General features: G+C 45.5%; 1 protein-coding gene across 1 annotated transcript in view; it reads right to left on the bottom strand.

Annotated features, from left to right (window-relative positions):
• CFAP206 (cilia and flagella associated protein 206) overlaps window positions 1-5,923 on the bottom strand; it is a 58,336-nt gene extending 52,413 nt beyond the window's left edge. Inside the window, exon 1 of the mRNA XM_040350077.1 lies at window positions 5,811-5,923. The gene's annotated coding sequence lies outside the window, so the exon portion shown is untranslated. The remainder of the gene's footprint in view (window positions 1-5,810) is intronic.
• Window positions 5,924-15,964: the final 10,041 nt, after the last annotated feature.

Raw genomic sequence — 15,964 nt, 5'->3', positions numbered from 1 at the left:
TTGGCCGTCACATGGATCCCTAGGTATTTAAGGTGGCTGTGACAGGTATGGGGCAGGACGAAGTCACCGTTTGTGTGGCAATAGGGCAGATTTTGACCAGTTGATCCGTAGGCCAGAGTACACTCTAAACCTCGTAATTGTTGCCATGGCCTCCCGCAGGGATGTGTCATTATCCCCCAGCATAAGCAAGGTGTCATCCGCAAAACCCCACAATGCTCGGATTAGCTCTAATCTCCATGGCCAGGGGTTCAATGGCTAATGCAAAGAGGAGAGGGGACAGTGGGCAGCCCTGCCTCGTCCCCCTCCCCAGCGCAAAACCATGGGAAAGACAACCAAAGGCCCTGATAGCAGCCTCCGGCCGACTGTAAAGTAGGCGTACCTATGCTATATAAGTGTCACCGAACCCAAATCGCACCAGCACTGCCCACAAGTAATTCAAGTCAATACTGTCAAATGCCTTAGCGGCGTCTAAGGACAGCAGAGCCCTGCTTCCTACATTATCCGTGTCGGATTGCATATTCAAAAATAACCGCCGCAGATTAATGGCAGTGGATTTATTCGGCATAAACCCTGCCTGATCGCCATGTATAAGGGAAGTTATAACAGTATTCAACCGCATTGATAGCACCTTCGCCAGGATCTTTATGCCACATTGCAGCAATGAGATTGGCCTGTAAGAACCTGGCTCAACCGGATCCTTGCCCGGTTTAAGGAGCAGTACAATATTCGCTTTTGCCATGGAGGGCGGAAGCTCTCCAGCCCCAGAGCTGCTTTGAATACGCAAAGCAAACGCGGCAGCAAGTCAGCCGCATGTTGCCTATATACTTCCATGGGGATCCCATCCTCCCCTGGTGCCTTACAATTAGGGAACAGTCCCACTGCCTCCTGAAGTTCCTCTACTGTGAGGGGTGCGTCCAACCCCATCCTCTGCTCTGATGTTAGTCTAGGAAATGTCAAGCCATGCAGATACTGCTCCAGATCCGCCCATGTATAGGCAGTGCCAGGGCAGTACAACTCCTCATAGAACCCAGCTAACTCCTGCATAATAAGTTTGGGTGAGTTGACAGTGGGCCCAGCTTTGGATTTTATTGCCCCTATAGTAGGGGACAGATGTACACATTTGATGTGGGACCAGACAGTTGCACCAGACATGTGGGACCAGACACATGCATGGGTGCTCTTTAGTAACCAGCATGCTACAGGAGGCACCTAAAGGAGGAGCCCACATCAGCGGTGAAGACTACAAGAAGATGAGGAAAGTGACGTTTAAAGCAGAGTTCCGCCTAAAAATGGAACTTCCGCTTTAAGTGACGGTGACCCCCTGACATGCCAGATTTAGCATGTCATTTTTGGGAAAGGGGCGGATACCCTCTTTTTAGAAGCAACCAGCTCCCACTTCCTCCCGCGGCGCCGGAAGGAAGATCACCTCTCCCCCCTCCGTGCAATCTTCTGGGACACGTCACAGGTCCCAGAAGATTTCCCGGCCAATCACAGTGCGTAGCACAGCTCGCGCATGCGCAGTGTGTGCCTGGCTGTGAAGCCACAGCCAGGCACTCAATCAGAATGTCAGAATTATTGTTTGTCCCAAACCACCCAATCTGAAATATAACAGCATGTGAAATAAAAAGAAATTATTAAAATACTATAAATATTTATGCATTAAAGCAGAACTACACCCAAAAGGGGAAGCTCTGCTTGTTTGCACCCTTCACTGCCACATTTGGTACTTTTTTGGTGGGAGAGGGGAGTGGACACCTTTTTTTGTTAGGTAGTCACTCCCACTTTTGGCTCAGATTGCCAAGGGGATCTAAGCCGGAAGTCCAGCCCCCCCCCCCCGCAGTCTTCTGGGATGACTATTGGACCAATCACAAGACTCAGCGCAACTCGCGCATGTGCCGTAGGAAACAAGCTGTGAAGCCGCAAGGCTTCACTTCCTGTTTCCCTTACTAGAGGTGCTGGAGTCTGCACTCAAAGCCAACTGAAGAATCAGTTCCGGTGAGGACATCGCTGGGTCCCTGGACAGGTAAGTGTCCTTATATTTAGTCAGCAGTTTCAGTATTTGTATCTGCTGACTTTTATTTATTTTTGGGGGAGTCTGGAGCTCTTCTTTAACTACATTTTTATCAAGGTTTATGATTTTCTAAATAGTGATTCTTTGATCTGGAGAGACAGCTATGTGTTAGTACTTCACCCAGGGCCACTGATAAAAATCATGGGGCCCTGTACAGCCTACCTGATGGGGCCCCCTTCAGCTCCACCCCTGGTCCCGCCACTGGTCACTCCTTTAGCCCCACCCCTGGCTCTGCCCCTGGCCCCTCCCCAGATGCCATATTGTGCTGCAGACAGTGCCACCTATGCCCTGCAGCCCGCCAATACCATATTGTGCTGCAGACAGTGCCACCCATGCCATTGGCAGCATGGGTGGCACTGTCTGCAGCACATTATGGCATTGGTGGCATGGGTGGCACAGTGTGCAGCACATTATGGCATTGGTGGCATGGGTGGCACAGTGTGCAGCACATTACGGCATTGGCGGCATTGGTGGCACTGTCTGCAGCACATTACTGCATTGGTGGCATGGGTGGCACTGTCTCTGCAGGCTATAACGCATGTGCTACCTGCAGACAGTGCCACCCATGCTGCCAATGCCATATTGTTCATCAGACAGTGCCACCCATGCCGCCAATGCCGTAATGTGCTACAGACATCGTCGGACAGACGATGTTCGGTCATGGTGGCTGGAGGATATATATATATATTTTTTACATTAATTTGTTTTCTGTTCAGGCTGCCCAGGCCCGTACTGGCCTATCAGTGACCCTGACTTCACCTAGAATTGTATCCTAAAGTGTACTAGATGGTGATTTACTTTGCACTACCTTCTGTACTGAACATCTGGTCTTTACTCATGTTATTTTATTCTGTTAAACATAATAAAAACATATTTGACTCTAAATAGGAAGATCCTTTTGGGAAGTATTTAATCCAAAGGCAAACATTTATTAAATTGCAGCTTACCAATTCTTAGATGTGATGGCTGCCATCTGTTTTCTTTTTTAGCCTTTCTTTCTTTTATTTTTTACCTGGTGATCCAGCAGGTGAGGCTTGGTTCACACCTATGCAGTTTGCTTTTGATGCGTTTCTGCAGCTCTTTTTGCGGTGGATTTTGCAGTGTTTGCCCATGCTTTTATGTTGCATTTTTTGATGCGTTTTGTACCTTTTATGCTTTTTTTTTTTCTTTGGCCAATTTGTTGTTGGGTGGATTAAAAAATGCAAAATTGCAGCAAAAACGCACTACATGCTTTTCTGAAGCTTCTCCATTGAAGTCTATTAAACCAAAAAAATGCACCGTTTTTCTTTTAAAAAACATTAAAAAAAATGCAGCAGCTGAAAAAAACATAGATGTGAACGTATCCCATAGGAAACAATGTTAAACGGACGGTAGTGCATTTCTGCAAAACGCATTAAAAAACGCATAGGTGTGAAACCGAGCCTTTAGCAGTTATGCCGCATACACACGATAATTTTTTCGGCTCGTAAAAAACAACGTTTTCCAGCCTCTAGTAAAAACATATTTTTTTTCCAACTTCATCATTAAAACGATGTTGCCCACACACGATCGCTAAAAAAAAATGCTCTAGCAAAGCGTACAACACGTACGACGGCACTATAAAGGGGAAGTTCCATTCGGATGACGCCACCCTTTGGGCTGCTTTAGCTGATTCCGTGTTAGTAAAAGACGATTCGTGCTTTTTTGTCTGTTACAGCGTGATGAATGTGCTTACTCCGTTACAAATGCTAGTTTTACCAGAACGAGCGCTCCCGTCTCGTAACTTGCTTCTGAGCATGCGCAGGTTTTTCACGTCGCTTTAGCCCACACACGACATTGTTTAAAACGATGTTAAAAAATGGAGCATGTTCGAATTTTTTTTTTGTCGTTTTTCAGAACTCGAAAAAATGCTGTGAAGCCCACACAGAATAGTTTTAAATGACATTTTTTTAAAACGTTGTTTTTTCCAAGTCGAAAAACGATCGTGTGTACACGGCATTAGGCCTCGTACAGACGAGAGGATATCCGCTGGAAACGGTCCGCCGGACCATTTCCAGCGGACATTCCTCCTCTGGATTTTGATCTGATGGCTTGTACACACCATCAGATCAAAATCCCCGCGGAAAACATCCGCGGTGACGTGCCGCGGCGACGTGCGCGACCTTGGAAGGTAAATACTTCCACGCATGCGTCAAATCACTTCGACGCATGCGAGGGATGGGGATCGGGCGGACTTATCCGGTGAGTCTGTACAGACGACCGGATAAGTCAGAGGGACTGGATTCCAGCGGATAGATTTCTTAGCATGCTAAGAAATTTTTATCCGCTGGGAATCCGTCGGCTGGATTTTTATCCGCTGGGAAATGTTCGCTAGGCCCTACACACGACCGGATCTATCCGCTGGAACTGATCCGCAGATAAATCTCAGCGGACAGATCCGGTCGTGTGTACGGGGGCCTTAGAGTGTTGAGGCAAACCATTTACCACTGACAGTGGTGCTTACAATGATCAGCTTTTATTTCTTTATGTAAAATCTTTATCCAAAAAGAAGAAGAAGAAGAAGTAGAAGAAAAAAAAAAAAAAAGCCTAACCCATTAAAATCTGCTAGTGCATCTAACACTACCCCCCTCCAGACTGACAGACATTGCTGCTGTCCAAAGGTATCTCCATTTCTCCTCCATCCAGAGCAGGGACACTAATACAAGGGGTTGGTGTGTTACTGGTCAGATCACCAAATACAAAAAAGCCTAAGGGCTAGTTCACACCAAATGCAGTCCAGTGCGGGTTTTTTTCTGCATCACAAACGCATTGAAAGTAGGTTATATGGTTTTCAATGGCATAGTTCACACCAATTCTAGAAAAAAAGTAGAACGTGCTGCATTTTTCCTGCACTGGACTGTACTGGAACGCTGTAAAACGCACAAAAAAACGCACTGGAAAGCACCAAAAACACATATGTCTTTTTTTACCCTGGGTTCACATATGTGCAATGTGGGAACCAGTGCAATTCCAGCACGGGTTTCCGCATCGCATCCCTCCCACAGGCAGTTCACACTGCCTTCTGCAAACCGCTGTGGGTGTCAATAACAGTTAATGACACCTCCAGTTTAGTTCACAGATCGCAGTGCAAACTGTAAACTCGCACAGGAATCGGATCACATAGGTGAGAGAACACCAATGCGATCATATTCTACTGCGGGGAAAAACAAGTCCCTGCACTATTTTCCGTGCGAATCTAATGCGAGTTCCGCCATACTATATGGCGGAACTCACATTGCTCGAGATCGCATGTGATCGACACCTGCGGTGCGGGTGAAAATCACATGCGATCTCTGAAATCGCACTAGTGGGAACCCAGGCTTAAGGTTAAAAAAAAAGGAGGAAAATGCACTGGACTGCATCAAAACGCATCAAAAACGCGCATTAAAAAAAAGCATCTGGAACGGACTGCGTTTCTATAGTATGATCTGGTCCTCAAAAAGAAACAAATGCAATTACTACATCTAATGATTGGTAAACTGCAATATATTACTCTTTTGGCTTTGTATGTAATACTGCTTTGAAAGGGAAAATAAACCAGGTTATTTTAGATTGCATGAACGCATTTAAAATGTAAGCAAATACATTTAAAGGAGGCAACATTTAGGTATATTTCTAAAACTGGTCCTTTTGTTTTTCCCTCAATTAGGTTTGCCTAAAACACTGGTTTGCTTTGCTGCCATACTGAGCTACCTGCGATAATCCTTCGCACAGATCTTACCTTGCAAAGTACAGAGGAGCCTTCAGTATATGGACGCTGCTTGTTTACATGTTGTCATGGAGACACTCCGGGCTAAGCTTCCGCCGTCCTCTGGTTGGAGGACCTTAGGCAGTGGCAGTGTCATGTGACCGGCTTCATGTGGAAGCAAGGGAGAGTCTCTGCAGCTTAGTTTCCTCTACAGAAGTAGCAGGAATGTGCTTATGGTCTTGCTTTTGTTTTTTGTTTTTTTATATACTTTACTGTTCCACTTCCAAGCTATTTTTTAAAGAGGAAGTAAACTCTGATTGAAGGGCAGATAAAAACGAAGTAAAGGCATTATGTGCTAGTATGCGACAATTTTGAAAAAAATACAATATTTTTTACTTGTTGCTATAATAAATATCCCAATTTAAAAAAAAAAAAAAAAAATTTTTTCTCAGTTTAGGCCGATACGTATTCTTCTACATATTTTTGGTAAAAAAAAAACGCAATAAGCGACTGGTTTGCGCAAAAGTTATAGCGCCTACAAAATAGGGGACAGAATTATTATTTTTTATTATTTATTTTTTTACTAGAAATGGCGGCAATCTGCGATTTTTATTGGGACTGCGACGTTATGGCGGACATATCGGACACTTTTGACACATTTTTGGCGCCATTCACATTTATACTGCGATCAGTGCTATAAATATGCACTAATTACAGTATAAATGTGACTGGCATTGAAGGGGTTAACACTAGGGGGTGAGGAAGGGGTTAAATGTATTCCCTGCATTGTGTTCTAACTGTAGGTGGAGGGGGGGTGACTGGGGGGGGGGGTGACCGATCTGTGTCCCTATGTACAAGGGACACAGATCGGTCTCCTCTCCAGAGACAGGACGCTGTCTCTGTGTAAAACGGCAATGAGAGATGATCTCATATGTTTACATTTGAGATCAACTCTCATTGGCCGCACAGATCGCATCGCAAACGGCCACTCTGATTGGCCGTTCGCTGCGATCTGTAATTGGCTGTGTCCAAGGGACATGGCCAACACAGAGTTTCCCCGCTGCGCGCTCTGGAGCACGCGCAGGGAACGCCCTAAGGGGCGGACGTCAATTGACGTCCAGTTGGATTTTCAGGTCCGCGCTGTAGCCGTCATTTGGCTATAGCGCGGGTCTGAAGAAGTTAAAGCACCTCCTGGCAAAGTTTTCACCCCCTTTTATCTGAACAGTGGGTCAAAAAAATATAAATGCCCTCTTTCCTTACCATAGGCAGGCCATACACGGATGTAAATTTCTTTCCTGCAACCACGATCCCCCCCATCAACACAGACAGTGCTGACAGGGGAATTAGCAATTCTCTTCTACCGGCAGGGGGGCAGGCGAGGGAAGCCACCCCCCGTCAGGAGAAAGACAGTGATTATTGCTAGCTATAGCAGCTAGGATTAATAGCAAGAGAATCAGGCAGACTGATTGTTCCCTAGTTGATCGATCGATCAATCAACTGGATACATTGAGCCTAGCCATTAACGGTTCAAACCTCGGCCAGTTTAGCATTCGAATTGTGTATGGCCGGCCTTAAGACTCCATTCACTGAGCATGCAAGTGTAGCACCCTGATGTTTAGGCAGGGCCGCTATTAAATTTAGTTGCCAGGCGATAATTGCCTTGGCCAATTGTTAGGAGATCAATTGATTTCACCTTAAAGCGGTAGTTCACCCTGTTTTACAACTAGTCATCACTAGCACTGTTTCTAACGAACAAAGAGCAGACGAATTTTTTTTTTTTTTTTTAGTCGCTCCTTACCTGTTTCCTGGTCGATCGTCCCACCTGTCAATCATTTCCTCCCGCGGGAAATGGGCGTGTCGGTCCGTTCTCCCCCGTCCTGCCACTCAAATTTCTGTAACTCCTCCGTCGACGCGCTCTTCTGTAATCGCGCGACATCTCCTCGTGAACTTCTGACGCCAGCCGTTGCTATAGCAACCATGCAGTGTTGACGGCGACGCTCGCCGTCAACACTGCACATGCGCGGGATCGAGCGGTGAATGCTGGGAGGCCAGCATTCGCCCGATCCCGGAAGAAGACCCTGTCGGCTTCAGTATGCCCACAGGCAAGATGGAAACGTCCATCGCATCAAAATCAAACTTCTCTTTTTCCGAAAAAGAGCGCATCGGACGGCTGGACGTGTGGGACACCCTGTTAGGGAATGAGGAAAGGTAAGTGCTGCACATTACTTACAAAAAAAAAAACCCACATCCCGCCGAACTACCGCTTTAATTCTGGACTTGCTGCATTTTTCTCTTCTGCCACTAGGTGGCACTGTAGCTGGTGACATTAGATAAGACAAGGGCAGATTAGAAAAGAATGGGGTGTCTCAGCTAATGGGCAGGGATTTTATTGGGTCACTTGGCCAGGTCAGAATGTTCCAACCCGTTTCTTCAATTTTTTTTTTTTTTTTACTATGCTATTATTTTCTGGGCAAAAAAAAAAAAATCCATGACAGATTTTTAAACAATTTTTCATCTAGTATGTGGACCATTAGTCATCAGGGAATACTGGTACTGTACACTGAACTGCAAAAACATACACTAGTGACAGAGGTCAATAGTCCTTTAACCATAAAATTATACTGGGCAGCAGTGCCCAGTATAAGACATACATCCTAGCTGTGTGCAAGAAGTCAGGGGGCCTTAATTTGTGTGTATATATATATATATATATATATATATATATATATATATATATATATATATACATAACACTATCTTTTAACTTGATTACTAGCACAAGGGGGCTGGCAGGACTCCTAAGTGGTACTTCGGTTGGTGACAGACCATTTTGACTAAAATACTGTTTCTCCTATTACGTCTCCAGTAGACCTCAGCATACGTACCTTAAAACTTAATGGAGGGACACCTTTGAGAGCTTGAGACCTGTGGGGCTCATAACATGCTGCAATGGAAAAAATTAGCATGGGTTATGGATACAGATTTTTTGGCATGGTCCAGCAGTATGTGTGGGAACAAGCTTGTTTCAGAACTCTGCTGCAGGACACGTCCTAAATCCACGGGACACTGGCATTGTGTTAAAATTCCAGGACAGTCCTGCAGAATCTAGGGCAGTTAGAAGATTCGAATTAGGAAACCAATAGGGTCAGGTGGCAGCAGTGCCAAGTACTAACTCAGTCATATTTCATAATACTCACAAGGTAATAAATGAGGAAAGGGCAATGATGCTGCTGAACTTGCCATAATCCATGGCAACCAGCTTCCGGTTTAATCCCAGCCTCTGTTTTAGTATGCCCTGGCCAAGCTTGGATGTGATAACCCTGTTACCCTCAACCTTTTTCAGTCAAGGCACTCTTTAAAGTTACGGACAGTCTCATAGCACCTAATACACCTTTGCACCAGTGGCGGTGCATCTATAAGGGGCACATGGGTGCCGCCCCCTCTCTCCTGGCACTGCATGAATCTATCTATGACCCCAGCTGACACCCCCTATTCAGGTGCCGGGCACCTGAATCACAGCGGCGGGGGTGTTTTTTGGAAGCACCCGATATGAGCTGTAGGCTCTAATAGGCTCCCAAAAAGGTGAGCCATGCTGGCCGATTGCTGTTCACTCAGTGTTGTGTTAGCAAAGCGAAGGAATTTGCTTTGCCAACACTGAACCGCATTTTAGCCAATCAGGTACTCGGGTCTGTTACCTGTCACCTGATTGGCTGAAACATCAGGCACTGTGATTGGACGCTTGATAGAGAGGACAGAAGAAGTCATCGAGGACGTGCAGGACACCGGCGCTGACCCACTGCGAGACAGGTAAAGGGCAATGCACAATGGCAGCAATTGATGGGCACACTGGCAGCAATTGATGGGTACAGTATCATTTGATGGCACAGTGGCAGCGATTTATGGGTACAGTGGCTGCATTTGATGGGCACAGTGGCTGCATTTGATGGTCACAGTGGCTGCGTTTGTATCAGGAAAGCTTCCATCTGCTGGTAATATTTATTATTTGGCTTGCAGTACTGTGGTCCACCAGCAGGTGTCTCCTGGCAGTTTGGAACTGTCAGGAGAACTGTTATATCATCTTTGGGACACAGTACTGGTCTCCACCAGCGGATGGATCCTGGCAGTGTGGAGCGTACTGCTCTTCCTGCGCTCAGGTGTGACTTGAAGCCAATTACAGCCATTCCTAGTAATACCCGGCAAGTGTAAACACACCTCTCTCCCTGACTTCTGAGCCTGTATCTGACCTGATCCCTATCCAGAGCCCATCCTGGACCTGTCCCTCCTGCTTCCCCATTACCTTGGATACCTGTCCCCTTGTTACCCGATTACCTGGATCCCTGCTCTGCAGCCCATCCATCCGTCATCCCCCTGTTCCTATTTATCTCCCGGCCTAACCTATCTTCTGATCTCCCTGTGTATGACCTCGGCCTGGCCTGTTTACAATTACAATATCTCCCATCATTGTACATATTGTCTATAGTTATTTTTGGGTCACTGTTTATTGGTTTATTTATGTGTCCCATTGGAGGTGGCTGTGTGTTTGTTCCCTTATCTTAATAAATTATTATATTTTCACATATATGCGTTTTGGGTCTCCTCTATGCAGTCACACAGTCTAGTCCACTAGCTTCTCGGACAGTTTGATGGGCACAGTAGCTGCGATTGATGGGCACAGTGGCTGCAATTGATGTTTTTTTTTCAGTTTCTTTGTGCCCCCCCAAAACAAATTGAGCACCAGCCGCCACTGTTTTGCACACTAGTACCAACTAGTATTCCAGTGTTTCTTCTCTCCCTCAGTTTCCATCCATCACTCAGCTAATATGACCCCAGTGTTGAGGGAGAGGGGCTAGGGAGGGTCCAACAAGGATGCTATGCAGGTGATCAACAGCCTTCTTAACACTGACGACATCACTGGTTGTAAGAACACAAATGGCTGGAAGGTTGAAATGGTGCACAATAAAAACCTGTGGCTTTGTGCAACTAAAAGGCATGCTTGATACACCTGCTGACTAACATTTTTGGGCATTTTGCCAAGACACCCTGGTTGAAAAAGGCTGTGGTAATCTCAGAATAACATACATACGTAGAGTAAAAACACCAAACAAGGGAAATGCTATCACCATACTCAGCATGGGAAACCTGACATTTGAGCAGGACTACAATACCCTTTCCTCAAACACACCAGTGCTGAATCAAATGCTGCAGGACATCTTCAGACAAACATTGTTAAAACCTAAATGAAGTAAAGTATTGGGCAAATCTTGTTTGAAGCCCTTTTCAATGGGCAGCAAAAACCAGTGATAAAAAACTAGAGGGGGACCAAAGTCTTGGGCACATTTACACATGGTCACACTAGCATTACAAGCAGTAGTAAATGTCAAAGGCATATAGCAAGTTTGATGCTAAAAGTATGCTGTAAGACCAGGTCATACTAATGGCTAAGAAATAAAAATCAAGATATGTGTCAGTATAATGCGGAGGCTAATAGTTTATTAATAGAGCTAGAAACATGTATAGTGGGGACATTTTATCCCCTAAAGAGTGTAGGTTTGTCCACTTACAAAGAAATGAAGGGTCTATCATTTATCATAGGTGCATTTTAAATTATATTTTCTCTATCAACCAAAAATCTAGAAAAAAAAAAAACCATGATACAAAAGGTTATAAATTGAGTTGCAGTTCAGTGAGTAAAATAAGTATTTGATTCCCTACCAACCAATTCTGGCTCCCAGACTGGCTACAGTATGTGCTTAATTGCTACACAGATTAGTCCTGTCAATTTAAAAAGGTACTCCTAAGGAAAATGTAGGTGTGTAGCTGCGGTACCCCCGTGGGGGCTGTTCATAGACTCTATACCCCACCATTTACCTTGACTCTGCAAATCCTCTCTTACCTCTGACACCTTGGGTTCCATTCTGAAATGTTGCGTTAGTAACGAAAAACTCACACAGTATCACTGAACCACTCAGAGATGTTTACTGAGATAAAGAATGAACAAGAAATGATATAAGTAAAACACAACTTATGTTTAAAAAAGAATATCACTTGCTACTGATATACAAGGATGTGTACCTTAAAGCGGGAGTTCACCCATAAGAATTTTTTTTCAAAAAATCCCCTTAGATGGATGCTCGTTTTGTCTAGGGGAATCGGCTAGTTGTTTTAAAATATGAGCATTACTTACCCGTTTTCGAGATGCATCTTCTCCGTCGCTTCCGGGTATGGGTCTTCGGGAGCGGGCGTTCCTTCTTGATTGACAGTCTTCCGAGAGGCTTCCGACGGTCGCATCCATCACTTCACTAGTAGCCGAAAGAAGCCGAACGTCGGTGCGGCTCTATACTGCGCCTGCGCACCGACGTTCGGCTTCTTTCGGAAAATTGTGACGCGATGGATGCGACCGTCGGAAGCCTCTTGGAAGACTGTCAATCAAAATAGGAACGCCCAGTCCCGCAGCCCATACCCGGAAGCGGCGGAGAAGATGCATCTCGTAAACGGTAAGTAATGCTCATATTTTAAAACAACTAGCCGATTCCCCTAGACAAAACGAGCATCCATCTAGGGGGAAAAAAGTTTTATGTATGGGTGAACCCCCGCTTTAATACCTCCACAAGACCTATGTGTACAGGTACCCAGAGAGATAAATATCCAACACCTTTAACACCTGTATTGGATACCTTTCCTCTGAGGCCTCAGCACACAGACCAGCAAACAGTGTACAGCAAATACACACAGTAGCATATACATACATATAAGTAAATTGGATAATGTCTCACAAAATGGCTCCCCCAAGGTTGGAGCTCAATGATTAAGCATTAGAATACAGAGCAGTGAAGCATAACAAAGAGGAAAATTATAAATGTCCTTTCAATTCCAGATATCTTCAGCTAGCCTGTTGTTTGTACTGCAGTGTAATTTGTAATCCAGGTAGGTAAAAGTCAAAAGAACTGAAGAGCAAAGATGAACTGATGCTTAAACTAAAGAAGTATTATGAAATGTATATTCCTCTTTGATTATGATAATGAGTTGAATACAGTACTGACTTTACAGCACAGTGGGGAAAAGTAGGCCCCGAGCGCACTGCTGTATGTGGCATTTGAAGAAGTATATTCACATCCATGGAACTACAAGTCTCACCAGCCAGTCTGTAGAAAAACCACTCAGCAATAAGGTCATCTTTATCTGGATGGGCTGTGCCTGCTCACTACTATGGACCCAGTCAGATGAAGGGCTCCAGCCGGAATCCCTCCTGGTGTCTCCTTCCAGTGGATAGGTGCTGCCACACCGCGATTCCTGGTGGGCTGGAGTGCAGGGGTGTCCAGAAGCTCTGGAGTACAGGCCGGGCAGCTTTGCTGGAATAGCGATGCTGTCCTCTGAGGCTGGTGATCCGGCTCTATGCTGTGTAGGCTGCAGACTCTCACACCCTGTCACACAGACCTCCTGCTGGCAGGTTTAGAATGGCGTCCAGAGAGGCTGAAAACAGGCCGCTAAAAAAGAAGAGAAGGTGCGCCAATCTAAGTGCAGTAACACTGAAAGTTTAATTGAGGTATAAATAACACTCAGCCAAATGGCTACTCACAGGAGATAAGACGTAAAGAGGCATATATAACAATATGGTCTGGTGTCACTCGATAATCCAGATGGATATGGCAGCGATCAATATCCGCAACAAAGTCCTCGGCATGCAGGTGAGCTGGTGATGGCATTGGTGTACACAACCGCCCTGAGAGACCATCAGATGGATCTAATGAAACAGCGGATGCTGAGAAATGCATCGTCCTATTGGTCCGTTCCGTTCCACACGTCACTTCCGGTCCATAAAATGTCCATCCACAAATGGAAGCCTTCACAAGAGGATTAGAAGCAAAATCCAGCAGGAGCTACAGTGTAGAAAATAGAAGGGAGGCGCCCCTACATGTAGCAATATGGTTACATTTAATGATTTAGCAACTCACATGGTTGATGAGTAAAAGAAGCACATCTAAGTATGAAGGCATCCAAGGTAAAGCTGTCCACATAGACCATCCCCCGCACCGCTGGCTCTCTACGCTGTCAGTCTGCAATCGTGACCAGGAAGACCACCCCGATGTAGAGCGATCTGAAAGTGTGGCTTAAAGCAGCGTGAAAGAAATGACATTGATAGTGGTGCAGAGGACGGTCTATGTGGTCTAAGTATGCCTGCATACTTGGATGTGCCTGTTTTAATCATCAATCATGTGAGTTGCTAAATGGTGTACCTTCATTAAATGTAACCATATTGCTACATTTAGAGCCAGTTCACACACAGGCGGCACGACTTTGGGGGGCGACTCGGCAAGGCAATCTCAAGGCAACCTGAGAGGCAACTTGCAAAATGACTTCTGTATTGAAGTCAATGCAAGTCGCCTCGAGTCGCCCCCAAAGTCGTACAGGAACCTTTTTCTAAGTCGGAGCGACTTGCGTCGCTCCTATTAGAATGGTTCCATTAAATACAGCGGATCACGACTTGTCAGGCGGCTGAGGCGCCTGACAGGTCGCCCCTGTGTGAACCGGCTCTTATTCGCGCCTCTCTTCTCTTTTATACTCAGTTGTGACGTGCCACTAATTTTATATCAAGACATCGCTTGTTTATCAAGTCAAAATGTATTTAACATTTTCTTCTCGTCTTGCAAAACGCTCTCAAACCAAGGTTTTACTGTACAGTCCTCACCCACCCTTTCATACACCATACAAAGTCCTCAAACCCCCCCCCCCCCCGATACACATATACAGTCCTCACCCCCCCTCTTAATACACCATACAGTCCTCACCCCCCCCTTCATAGACATATACAGTCCTCACCCCCCTCCTGTACATACCAACTGCCATACACCCTCTAATACTTTTGACGTTTTTTTTCTCCATCTTATCTTCTTAACATTTCCCCAAAAATTCTAAGAAGTATCTTTTTCTTTTTTTATCTCATTGATGAAATGTGAGTAATAACTTATATATCACACATTCATAAATTACATACACTGCATATATCATTTGAGGAAAACATGCTTATAAAATAGTTTACTATTTGCCAAAAATAAACAAAAAATTTCCCCAGATTTAATTAAAAAAAAATCTAGTCACCTTACTGTACATGTCTTCTTGAAGGGGGACCTTGCAGACGCTGCAATATTTCAATACATGGGCGCGTATTGTTACCAATGGTTTGCCTTGAGATTGTTCACAAGCGCCTCTTGCATGGAGCCCCAGGCAGAGGGCGATTGATGCTTATTTTGTATTGCTTTCATTTGTGAGTAATCGCTCCAGGTTGTCTCCTCCTGACCACGCTTCTTGCCGTTGGCCTTGTAGCCCATTCCATCCTTGTTGAGGTCTACAATCTTGTCTCTGTTCTTTGACAGCTGTTTGGTTTTGCCCCGTGATGGTGAGTTTGAATGGAAGAGATTCCGTGGACGTGTTTGTTATATAGACCTGTAGCCAAGGGGTTGCTACTGTAGTTATTATTAAGGAACAGTTGATTGTATGTATGGGTTTGGCTCCTCCTGGACCTAGGGCATGCTGGACTCAGAGGGTTTTTTCCTCCTTGGGAGTGAACAGAGCAATGCATTATGGGACATGTAGTTTTAATGAGGAAGTGACACTGTTGGCCGGGCCAGTCCTGGACTACAGGACACAACGCAAAGTGCACAGAACAGCCTGCTGGGAGGGGGGGGGGAATAAAAGGCAGTACATTTTTTTTGTAAATAAGGTTAGATGGCGCAAAGATTATTAGGGTATAATCTAAAGCAAGCTAGATTGACAATTAAAGGGTGTGAGGGCTGGATAGTGTATGATACAATACACCAAACACTTACTGTACAAGTCTCCCAGCACGATCTCCGAAACAAAAAAAAAAAAGTGTAAGATGGAGGCTCTGCTTGCAACCCCACCTCCATGTGCCTTTTGCAGCCAACCAGACCCCAAATCAAGATGGGGCTCCACCTCCATATCCCATCTGCAGCCAGAGCACTCGGCTCCGTCTCCATGTCCCATCTGTAGCACACTGAGGTGTCGATTGCAGGGGGGGGGGGGTAAATGGGAGGGAGAAATTTTGCCCAGCAGGAGCGGAAATGTCAGGTGAGGCACTGTCCGGGTTACAGGCGGCCAGAGACATGTCTCACAAACCCGGACAGATGGCAACCCCAAGTACGCCCCTGCAATCCAGGGACAAACAGGCT

This window comes from Rana temporaria, chromosome 4 (assembly GCF_905171775.1).
Source record: "Rana temporaria chromosome 4, aRanTem1.1, whole genome shotgun sequence".
Taxonomy (NCBI): domain Eukaryota; kingdom Metazoa; phylum Chordata; class Amphibia; order Anura; family Ranidae; genus Rana; species Rana temporaria.
Note: the sequence above shows the minus strand (reverse complement) of the source record. Positions and strands in the feature narration are given on the sequence as shown.